The sequence below is a fragment of the Meles meles genome, chromosome Y, assembly GCF_922984935.1.
Source record: "Meles meles chromosome Y, mMelMel3.1 paternal haplotype, whole genome shotgun sequence".
In the NCBI taxonomy this organism is placed as follows: domain Eukaryota; kingdom Metazoa; phylum Chordata; class Mammalia; order Carnivora; family Mustelidae; genus Meles; species Meles meles.
Window position 1 is genome coordinate 18,445,085 of NC_060088.1, and position 12,888 is coordinate 18,457,972.

Genomic DNA, 12,888 nt, shown 5'->3' on the forward strand with positions numbered 1-12,888 from the left:
TGCCCTATCCTCCTATAACGCTCAGATTGTCCCCAGAGCCTGAGTCTCTCCTGGTGCGTCTCCCTGTCTGAATTCTTGTACTTTCATTTTCACTTCCATCTACTCATGACCATGCTATACCTCATGGGACACATATCAGTGAAGCCATAGGATATTTCCTTTGGTCTGCTTGCATTTTCATTTGGATATCCTCTTCTTTATCATCCTATTCATAATCATCTTTATCCACTAGCCCTTAAAAGGGTATCTCGGCTCCTTCCACAGTGACGCTAGAGTGGGCATGGCAGGATATCGATGTTGGCCGTCCATTTTCATCTGAATAATGAGCGTTGCTCAACATGGCTCTCCCCATGAGTATGGCATGTAGCATTAACTAATGATGACAAGGAGTGCTGACCAGGGCTCTTTCTTGAGGGGTAGCGACCATGCAGAGTTTCACTCTCCATGAAGCCTTTGCAACGGTGTTTAAGGTAATGTCAGGTAGACAGATCCTTCATACCTAGGACTGGTGTTTCAGGACACTAACAGATAAGGACACGGACAGCACAACGCATCCTTGTCCTGGCAATTTTCCTGGAATTGTGACTTTCCTTCCCTTCTTCCTTCCCTCAACTTTAAAGCTGACCAAGCACCAAAGGAAAACATTACACCCAGAAACCATAGGGAACAGAAGCTAAGAATGCACCATCTCACCCAAGGACATAAAACCCCCGAGAGACCTAATGGTAGGAAGAGGCCTCGCGGTTCATTGAGATCTCTAGAAATTGCAGTGGAAATAGGAACACCTTGCTCTCCCTGGAGAAATATTGGTCTAAAAAATGGTATACAGAACATCATTTTCTTTTCTCTTTTTATAGTATGTGGAAGTGGGAAAGAAACAGAAAAGACCACCTGAGTTCATGATCAGGCTAACAGGGCTCTTTCTTGTTCCTTCCCAGGTCTTTCTACTTAAAGCCATAGGACTCATATGTCATGAGAATGGAATTGCTGCTTCAGTGCAGTCAGCTTCTGTGACGTCACAAAGCTCTGAGGTCCTAGCAACCACTCCTCACCAAACCACGCCTCATCACTTCACCTGGATGGAGTAGTTCTGGGTCAGCCAGGAGTATAAAAATCACTCCACCACTGGAGTCGCCTGGTTATTTCCCCAAGACAGTTTGTGAAGCGATTTTGGGTCATCTTCTCCATGTCTGAATTTGTAGTCTTTGGCCGGGACTGTCACCACCACACCTCTGGACTCCTGAGAGGGGCAAGAATCCACAATTCCATCTTACCCATGGAAGGTCAAGAAAGAGGAGTACAATCAGCCTCACATGGGGAACTCAACGTCAAACACATGTTCATGGGCCTCACACCCTCTCAGGATGCTTCTGACCAGGACAAGCGCCCCCCCGCCCTCCAAAGAAAGTTCAAAGTTAACACCCGCAACCTTACCAAAACCTTGCTGGCGTCGTCAACTGTGAGGACACGAGTTCTTCTTGCATCTCCAGAATTCGTGACAAAAATGCCTCCCTATTTTCCCAGGTGACCAACCATTAAAGGCAGACCCTACACCCAGAAGCTTAGGCCCAGGATGGACTCATCTGTTTGGAGCTCACAGGAGCAAGCAAGGAGCATGTTGGAAGACAACCAGTACCCATGGGAAGCCATCTGAAAAGGCTTTCAGGCAAGTTTCAGGAATACAACATAAATCTTCAAAAGGTCTCTGTCTTCTCTGTATTCGAAATGCGCCTTCTGTTATCTACCCTGCAGTTAATTTCTTTAGGAAGAATAGCTCATGGAGTGCACAAATGCTCTCACTTGAGAGAGTCTCAGGTGTGTGTGATATGCCTTCTGACATTGTGTTGTGGCTGTCCAATCTGCTGTGGGCTCATCGTTTGCAGAGCCTCTCCTTGCCTCCCATTCAGAGTGTGTGGTGTCTGGGCCAAGTATGGTACTGTTAAGCTTCGTGAGTCTGTTGTGACTACCACTCGCATGGCACCACTGCCGCTGCTGTTCTGGTGCAGGGGGTGGTGCCGCTCGTGGTGGCGCCGCTGCCCCTGCTGCTCAGGGTGGTGCCCGGGGCGATGCTGCTTGAGAATCAAACCGACCGTTCGGGGCCATCTCTTATGCAGAGGCGACAATGACAAGGATGCCACTCCCGATGACAAAGAGGCGAGGATGAGGAGGATGATGAGGATGACAACCCTGATGACACAGACTCGGCTCCCCATGATGCCACTCCAGCAAGGCCACTCCCTGGACGAGGCCACACACTGGACGAGGCCGCTTCCGACGATGAAGAGGCCGCTCTAGACAAGACCGATCAAGGATGGGGCCACATGCCAACGGGGCCACTCCCCGGAATGACGCCGTTCTGGCGAGGCCGCTCTGGACCAGGCCACTTCAGCAAGGTCACGGCTCGGAGCGGTGAGGCCGTTGGCAGTGGGGCTGCAGCTGGGGGCAGCGAGGCTGCTGGAGGTGGCGAAGCTGGTCGCAGTGGGGCTTCGGCTCAGGGCAGTGAGGCCCCTGGCGGCGGGGCTGTGGCTTGGGGCAGCGAGGCTGCTGGAGGCGGCAAGGCTGGTAGCGGTGGGGCTGCGGCTCATGGCGAGGCCCCTGGCGGTGGGGCTGTGGCTTGGGGCAGCAAGGCCCCTGGCAGCGGGGCTGAAGCTGGGGGCGGCGAGGCCGCCGGCCGCGGGGCTGCGGCTCGGGACGGCGCTGCTCCCGATGACCCTGACGCTATCACTCCTATGACTACCCTAATGGCTCCCAAAGGCTACCCTAACGGCTACTCTAACTGCTATTCTAACTGCCATTCTAACTCCTCCCACTTCTCCAACGGCTATTCTAACACCTCCTACTTCCTCCCCCCCCCACCCAGCCTCACAGACTGACCTTTATAGAGGTGGTTGAGCCCGGCCCAAGACAGGTGGCCAATGAGATTTCAACTCACCACAGTTAATATATGCTTACCCCACTGATTGGATATGGCTATCTGTCCTGGCCTGCCCCTATATCCAGGGTTTACAGTTCCTCTGACAAATCAGGTCCCTACATTCCCCCCTTTTCTTTGGAACTCAGTCAAATCCTTGACTTTTCAGCCAGTTCTATGTTCTGTTGTAAGGGGGTTATATTGAGCATGTAAGACTAACATTTTTATCGCTCCAATTTTCTTTGGTACAAATGACATTAGGGTGTTTATAATCCAGGGGCCAAAAAGTAACAGTAGTGCACAGTTGGCTGATGAGTTAGCCATTCAACGCTTTGTATAACCTTTTCCATTGACCATGTAGCTACTCCCATCTGTGAACAGAGTCATCTCTGCATCCGGCAGGGGAATGTCTCTGAGATCCGGCCTTATACCTGAAACTTGGGTTAGGACCTCCCCACAGACATGTGGATGGTCAGCCAGCTCCTCTGGCAGCAGCGTGGTTGGATTTAGCACTGCCAGGGGCCAGATCGTCACTCTTGGTTTGTTGAAGAGGAGGGCCTGATACCCCATAACTCATGTGTTTGTCATCCATCGGTCTGGTGGAGTCCGAAGAAGGCCCTTGATGGCGTGTGTGGTGGTCAAAATGAGATTTTGACCCAAAGTCAATTTACTTGCATCCTTGACCAGGAGGGCCATGGTGGCAATTATGCAGAGGCAAGAGGGGAACCCAGCCGCTACTGGATCTAGTTTCTTGCTAAGATAGGCTACTGGCCTTTGCCAAGGCCCCAGAGTCTGAGTCAAAACTCCTTTGGCCACCCCTGCTTTTCATCCACATACAAATGGAAGGGCTTTGGTAACATCCGGGATGGCCAGTGCTGGAGCACTCAGTACAACTGTTTGCAATTCCCAAAATGCTCCTTCTGCCTCAGCTGTCTACTCTATCATAGTGAGCCCCCCCCCTTTTACCAGTTCATACAGAGGTTGGGCAATCTCCACAACCTGCAGAATCCACAGCCTACAGTAGCCCACCATCCAAGAAACTTCCTCAGCTGTCGGGACGTGATGGGGCGGGGGTATCCGGTGATCACCTGTTTCCTGGACTCAGACAGTGAATGCACTCCCTCATGAAGATCAGAACCTAGATAAGTGGCATGGCTCTGACAGAGCTATGCTTTCGTTGCTGACACCCAATACCCTTTTCCCTGCAGAGTCTGTAAAAGAGCTCTTGGCCCCCACAAACATGACTCATAGTTCTCAGCGGCTACTAGCAAGTCATCAACGTACTGTAGCAGAGTGACTCCTGGGTTGGAGGTTGTGTACTCACGCAAATCCTCACGTAGGGCCTCGTCAAAACAAAAAATTGTGGGTGAATTATTGAATCCTTGAGGAAGTCTTGTCCAGGTGAGCTGGCCGTGGAATCCTTCCTGTGGGTTGGACCACTCAAAAGCAAAAAGGGGTTGAGATTCCCTTGCTAAAGATATGCAGAAAAATGCATCCTTGAGATCTAAGACAGTATACACAGTTCTTTGGGGGCCCAGGAGGGAGAGTAGGGTATAGGGGTTAGGCACCATCGGGTAGATTTCTTCAACCTGTTTATTAACTTCTCACAAGTCCTGAACGGGTCTGTACTCCCCAGTCTTGGCCTTTTTGACGGGCAGCAAAGGTGTGTTCCATGGAGATTTGCAAGGAACTAGGATCCCTTCTCCTCGGAGGTGGTTAATGTGTTTTCTGATCCCTTCCTTTGCTTTCCAGGGAAGGGGGTGCTGCCGATTGTGAACAGCCATAGCCATCGCCTTTAATTTTACCACCACTGGAGGTTGTCCCGTGACCAGGCCAGGGGTCTTCCCTTCTGCCCAGACCTCGGGAAACTTGACGTGTAAGATTTGGAGAAGGCTCCGCACCTTTGTCTCCTCTGGTTTTGAGACTGGCTTGTAAAGGAGGTATTCATCTACTGCTTCCATAAGCACCTGTACAGTGGGTTGTCTCAAGGTTACAGTCATGTCTCCTTCCAAGAACTGAATGCCAGCTCATAACTTGTGGAGGAGATCTCTTCCCATCAAGTTATATGGGGCATTAGGGAGGACCAAAAATCGATGTTTAACTACTCCTGAGGCCAAATTTAAAGTCCTTTCTGTTGTCCATTTATGTCTCTCTGTGCTATTTGCTCCTTGTACCCCAACTTCCTCTCCAGATAGTTTTCCCATAGGTTCAAGTAATGATGAAAACCGGGCTCCCGTGTCCTCCAAAAAAATCAATTGATTTCCCCTCCACTTCAATTTTTACTCTGGGGGCCAGCATTGCCGTCTTCCTTTTGGGGCACTCCCTGGCCCAGTGTCCTTTTTCCTTACAGTAAGCACACTGATCTGAACCTAAGTCTTCCCACCTGCCTTTTCTGTGCTTAGGCTTTTCCTTCCATTTAGTACCCCTACCTATCACATGTAATGCCAAAACCTTAACCAGCTTTTTGTCTGTGTTTCATCTTCCTGTGCATCCCTGTTGTTAAACATCCTTTCTCCTATTCCCAATAAATCAATCAGATTCTTCCCTTCAAATCCTTCAATTTCCTGAAGTTTCCTCCTTGTATCCGGGACTGACTGACTGGCAAAATCAAGATTCACTGCCCCCTGATTTTCGGGTTCCTCAGGGTCGATCAGGCTATACATTTTATAGGCTTTAATAAGCCTTTCTAGGAAAGCTCGTGGAGATTCATTCTTACCTTAAGTCACTGTACTAAGTCTGGTTTAGTCTGATGGTTTAGTCTGAGCGCAACTTTTACTTCTGGAAATTCAGTTCCAGGATTTCAACATATCAAAGACCTGTATTTGTTCTGAAAGTCTCCCATATGTATTTCCTTTAAGGCAGAATTCATCTTACAAGAGAATTAAAACAATTACAAATGACAAAAAAACCTCAGAATAGTTATGGTTAAATATCAAATGATGACCCTTATCAAAACATTAAAGCTTTAGGAAATGTATAGAAACTCTGGAGTTGTTACAGCATTTACCCAAATGTAACCCAAGGTTTATCATTGATTTAGCAGTACTTCCTGAGTAACTTAGCACATCAGGGAAAAGCCTTATGAGTCAAAGAGATCTCATTTACAATTCTAGGTAGGCAAAGAGAAAACCATTCACATTTTAGCCACTTGTGAAGTGTTATGACAGCCGTTAAGCACAAAACTTGTTTACTAACAGATTTCAAAAGCACAAACCCAATTCCAGAAACCAGCACCCTAGCATTTCATCCCATTTGTCATCCAAGCTAAACTTCAAAGCTTCAGGTTGCCAAAGACTCTGAAAGCTACTTTAACAATTACCCATTAAAACCCTGAGACAGACAATTAACCATCAGTTCAGTCATCACTTTGCTAACAGATTTCATGTTCCATCTGGGCCCATTCCACTTCAGACGCCATGTTTGCCGCCAGCAAGGGGGAGTGCCTAGGCAGTCCACGTCGGGCGAGAGAAGGCAAGGAATTCCCTGAAACAAAGGGAGTTTGGCAGCTGCTTGGGAATATTCCTTAAAGTCTCTGTCCTGAGTTAGACTAACCCCAGTTGGCTCTAGTGATGCCCCTTAACAGACAAAATGAGTGAGGGAGAACCCCACATCTATTATGAGGAACAGAGGGATGAACGTCAGAGTCTCCTTACTCTTTGCTTGCCCCATGCCTTCAAACAAAACAACACAGCAGACAACAAAAAGAGAAGACAAAGACAACCACAGGCCCAGCGGTCCTGCCACCAGTGGGGATTTCCTAGGGGGACTCAAACCCCCGATGACCACCTCAGGCAACTCGAACCCCCGATGACCGCCTAGGGGGACTTGAACCCCCTGACCATCCAGGGAGACTCAAACCCCCTGGTGACCGTCCAGGGGGACTCAAACCCCCAATGACCACCTCGGGGGACTCGAACCTCCGAAGACCATCTTGGGGGATCGAACCTCCGATGACCGCCTAGGGGGACTCGAACCCCCTCACCATCCAGGGATACTCGAACCTCTTAGTGACTGTCCAGGGAGACTCAAATCCCCAATGACCACCTCAGGGGACTCGAACCCACGATGACCATCTTGGGGGACTCGAACGCCCGATGACCACCTAGGGGGACTCGAACCCCCTGACCATCCAGGGAGACTCGAACCCCCTGGTGACCGTCCAGGGGGAGTCAAACCCCAATGACCACCTCGGGGGACTCGAACCCCCGATGACCATCTTGGGGGACTCGAACCCCCGATGACCGCCTAGGGGGACTCGAACCCCCTGACCTGACCATCTTGGGGGACTCGAACCCCCGATGAGCGCCTAGGGGGACTCGAACCCCCTGACCATCCAGGGAGACTCGAACGCCCTGACCATCTTGGGGGACTTGAACCCCCAATGACTGCCTACGGGGACTCGAACCCCCTGACCATCAAGGGGGACTCGAACCCCCTGGTGACCATCCAGGGGGACTCAAACCCCCTGTCGATCTACCAGCAGAGGGATGGGGCATCCCCGCATCCACTCCAGCCCTGGGGAGCATGGCTGCGTCCAGCTTCTTCCCGGTGGGCCATACCCTGGAGCTCCAACCAGAAAGACAGATAAAATCCTAACACCTCCGGAGGCTTTTCTCATAAGTTCCGATGTTGGCTCAGTTCTTGTTGTTTGATCCCGGACGAGCCCCCAATGTTAGGGTCCGTGATCAAAGGAATGAGACTGACACAAAGCCAAAATCAAGCAAAGTTTTATTTCGCGCCATGCATCAGAAACCAAACTGCATTAGAAACCAAACTGCATCAGAAACCAAACTGCATTAGAAACCAAACTGCTTCAGAAACCAAACTGCATTAGAAACCAAACTGACCAGTAGGTGCCTGAGTCTTGCTGGGGACCACCGTCTCCCAGTCACTCCCAGTTCCTGGAGGCTCCCTGCCTCACCCTCACAGTACCACAGACCCACTCCAGGTGTGGCTGCACTGTTGGCTCCTGAGAGTCTGCTCCTGATGGTGGCACTGCCCGAGGCGGTGTGGCTGCTTGTGGCGGCGCTGCTGCTGATACTCTGGCTCAGGGTGGCATCACTCGCGGCAGCACCGCTGCCGCTGCTGCTCTGGGCGGTGATGCTTGCGGTGGTGCTGCTGCCTGCTGCTGCTCTGGACGGTGCCACTCGCATGGCACCGCTGCTGCTGCTGCTCTGGTGCACGGGGTGGTGGCGCTCGTGGTGGCGCCACTGCCCCTGCTGCTCTGGGCGGTGCACGGGCGATGCCACTCGAGGTGGCACCGCTGCCGTTGCTGCTCTGGGCAGTGCCTGGGGCGATGCTGCTCGAGAATCAAACCGACTGGACAAGGCAATCTCTTACGCAGAGGCGACAACGACAAGGAGGCCACTCCCAATGACAAAGAGGCGAGGATGAGGAGGATGATGAGGATGACAACCCTGATGACACAGACTCTGCTCCCCATGATGCCAGTCCAGCAAGGCCACTCCCCGGACGAGGCCACACACTGGACGAGGCCGCTTCCAATGATGAAGAGGCCGCTCTAGACGAGGCCGCATGTCAACGAGGCCACTCTTCGGAATGACGCTGTTCTGGCGAGGCCGCTCTGGACCAGGCCACTCCAGCAAGGTCACAGCTCGGAGCAGTGAGGCTGCCGGCAGCGGGGCCGCAGCTGGGGGCAGCGAGGCTGCTGGAGGTGGCGAGGCTGGTCGTGGTGGGGCTGTGGCTCAGGGCAGGGAGGCCCCTGGCAGTGGGGCTGTGGCTTGGAGCAGTGAGGCCCCTGGCCGCGGGGCTGCAGCTGGGGACAGCGAGGCCGCAGGCCACGGGGCTGTGGCTTGGGGCAGCGCTGCTCCCGATGACCCCGACGCTATCACTCCTATGACTACCCTAATGGCTCCCAAAGGCTACCCTAACGGCTACTCTAACTGCTATTCTAACTGCTATTCAAACTGCCATTCTAACTGCCATTCTAACTCCTCTCAGTTCTCCAACGGCTATTCTAACAACTCCTATTCCCACCCCCACCCAGCCTCACAGACTGACCTTTATAGAGGTGGTTGAGCCCGGCCCAAGACAGGTGGCCAATGAGATTTCAACTCACCACAGTTAATATATGCGTACCCCACTGATTGGATATGGCTATCTGGCCTGGCCCGCCCCTATATCCAGGGTTTACAGTTCCTCTGCCTAATCAGGCCCCTACATTCCTCAGACCTTTTCAGGATGCTTCTGACCAGTAAAAGCGCCCCCCGCCCACCGAGGTAAGCTCAGAGTAAACACCCGCAACCATAGCAAAGACTTGTCTGGAGTCCTCAACAGTGAGGACACGAGTTCTTCTTGCATCTCCAGAAATCGGGCCATAAATGCCTCCCAATATTCCCAGCTCACCAAACATTAAAGGCAGACCCTACACCCTAGAAGCTTAGGCCCAGGATGGACTCATCTGATTGGAGCTCTCAGGAGCAAGCACGGAGCCTGTTGGAAGAGAACCAATTAACATGGGAAGCCTTCAGAAAAGGCTTTCGGTCAAGTTTCAGGAATACAACATGAATCTACAAAAGGTCTCCGTCTATTCTGTATTCGAAACCTGCCTTCTGTTATCTACCCTGAAGATAATTTCCTTAGGAAGTATAGCTCATGGAGTGCCCAAAGGCTGGCACTTGAGAGTCTCAGGTGTTTGTGACATGCCCTCTGGGTTTGTGTTGTGGCTGTCCACTCTATTGTGGGCTCGGCCACTGCAGAGGCTCTCCTTGCCTTCCATTCAGAGTGTGTGGTGTCTGGGCCAAACATGGTGATGTTAAGCTTTGTATGTCTGGTGTGCCTAGGAACGTGACTTTCAACCCACTCCACAAAACTTAAGGCCTGCTGAACTCTGTGGCCAGGTGAGAGGATGTTGGTATGGCTTTCTTCTAGTCCACTGCAGGATTTTCTGTTTTCCTGGGACTAAGCAACGTGGCCTGAAAAGGCAGTCCCAACAGTTTTCTAGGTATTGGAATCCGTGATTGCAGGTTGGGCAGCTAATGTCCTCACTGTCTGGCCTCTGGCCACTTCACAGTCTTGATGTTGGCAGTCATAGATCCCAAGTTCTTTGGCGCCCATTGAGGCACCTCCACCAAAACTGCCCATCACCAATGCACACAAAGAAATAATAATCTTACCACGGTGTCAACAGTTATTGTCTCTGATCATGGTTTCCAGGCTGTCTGCACCTGGTTAATGGCTGGTGACCTATCCACGAGATACAGAGTGTTCTGAAGTTCTGGAGTCTATGTCTGCAGATCATGCTGATGTGGAATCCCTGGGCCTCAACCCTTAGGTTGCAAGTACTCATGTCATTAAGACACTCTCCATTTCTCCGCCAACAGCTCTGGCTCAACATTCAAATTGTGGGTTCTAAGTGTGCTCCTCTCCCCTGGGCCTTTGTATTTGGCCATGGATCCCTGCCCTCTGAAGCACCAACCATCCAATTCTCCCATAATCCCTGTCTACATTCTCCCATGGTCTCGTGACTTCTCTCTTTCGCTGTGGAGTATGAGTTCTAGGCTTCAGGTCCATTTATGCCATGTTTACATTGATTTGGTCATCTTCCACTTGTGCTGATGGCTGAAGACAAGCCTGGAGCTCCCAGGAATTCTAAGATCTCCCTGTGCTCCAAATGCACTGCGGAGTATTATGAAGCCATAAACAAGCAGGCATTCTTGCTCCTTGTGACATGTGGCAGAAAGGTAGAGAGAACTGGGCTGTATTGTATCTGTCAGTCACAGAAAGACAACTACCATATGATTACACTCACTCATAGGATTTTAGAAACATGTGAAAAAGCAAGTAAAAGGGACAGGCAATTAGACTCCCACCAGGGACCCAAAGTTTGGTGTTTGTTCCAGGCAGACTAGTCAGAATCTGAATTTCTATAAGGGGATCAAATGTACATTCAATGCAGGAATTGTGGCCGAATGGGGTGTAACGTGAGTATCCACTGTGTTTGAGGTGAATTGTGATCTGGAATAGAGCAGCTTCATATCTCTTAAAATATCATTTTCAGCGTTTTGTGAAACACACACACACACACACACACACACACACATAATACAAGCACACATTTAAAAGAGTCCCAGAGAAGATAGGGAGGAAGTGAGGAATAGCACTCATGGAAGCAAAATTCAGAGAAAATACCATAAAAAAACAAAAGCTTAGAGAATCAAAGAAACAAACAGTCCAAACTGGATAAGTTAACTCCTTACCTATCAAGAATTAATTAATGAATTAAACAACCTTACCTAAAAGACCCCTCCACATAAGTATACCAGCATATCCAATACCGGAGAGAGAAGGATAAAATCCAAAACACATACGTACTACCATGACAAGATCATGAGTCATACATATCTGACGTCTCAGGTAATAACTTTTGAAGCAGATTTGGAGGCTTTTGAAGCAGTCCTCAAACATCTCCCAACACACAGAATGCCAGGTTCAAATCAATTCATTGGTCCACAATTCGAGACATTTAATGGTAATGTCGGCTTCTCTCATCTATTCCCAAAATGTAGGAAGAGGGAAGACTTTAATTGACAATGTCCAAAGATCCAATTCACATAAGGACCTTTTAGGAAACCAATTGCATATCATTTTAATAAGTAAGATAATAAAACTAGAATTCATTTCTCTTCTCTTTCTTTCTTCACCTACATGTGAAACGGCCTGTTTTGCTTTCCCTTGATTTTTTTTTTCTTATATTCGGCAAGGCAATCTTTCATCCATCTAACGTTTTTTGGCAGAGTATTCCCTGATTCTTTAATTGAATATACCACCACGGGCTCATATAATGCCACACCACCTCACTACCCATTAAACAGTTACCTCTTTACGTCATGTCCTATCTTCCTCTAACCCTCAGCTTTGTCCCCAGATCCTGAGTCTCCTATGGTGCGCCTCACTGTCGGAATTCTGTTCCTTTCATTTTCCATTACTAATACTCATGTCCATGGTATTCCGCATGGGCCACATAGGAGTGAAGCCATAGGATATATCCTTTGGTCTGCTTGCATTTTCATTTGGAAATAATCTTCTTTATCATCATCTTCATAATCATTTTATCGACTAGCCCTTAAAATGGAATCTTGAATCCTTCCACAGTGATGCTCGAGTGAGTTGGCAGGCCATCGATGTTGACCGTACATTTTCATCTGAATAAAGAGCGTTCCTCTACATGGCTCTCCCCATGTCTACGGCATGTAGCATTAACTAATGATGACAAGGAGTGCTGCCCAGGGCTCGCTCTTTAGGGATAGCAATCATGCAGAATTTCACTCTCCATGAAGCACTTGCAAGTGTGTTTATGGTAATGTCAGATAGAGAGAGCCCTCATCCCTTGGGACTGGTGTTTCAGGACACTAGCAGATAAGGAAACGGACAGCACAAACCATCCCTTCAATGGCAATTTTCCTGGAATTGTGAATTTCCTTACCTTTTTCCTTCCCTCAACTTAAAAGCTGACCAAGCACCAATGGCAGACCTAACACCCGAGAAACCATAGGGACCAGAAGCTAAGAATGGACACTCTCACCCAAGGAAATCAAACCTCCGAGAGACCTAATCGTAGCTAAGAGGCCTCTCGGTTGATTGAGATCTCTAGAAATTGCTGTGGAAATAGGAATACCTTGCTCTCCCTGGAGAAATATTGGCCTAAGAATGGTTTACAGAACATCGTTTTCTTTTCTCTTTGTATAGAATGTGGAAGTAGGAAAGAAACAGAAAAGTCCACATGAGTTCATGATCAGGCTAAAAGGGCTCGTTCTTGCTCCTTCCCAGGTCTTTCTATTTAAAGCCATAGGACTCATATGTCATGAGAATGGGATTGCTGCTTCAGTGAAGTCAGCTTCTGTGACGTCACAAAATTCTGAGGTCCTAGAAACCACTCCTCACCAAACCACACCTCATCACTTCACCTGGCTGGAGTAGTTCTGGGTCAGCCAGGAGTATCAAAATCATGCCAATCT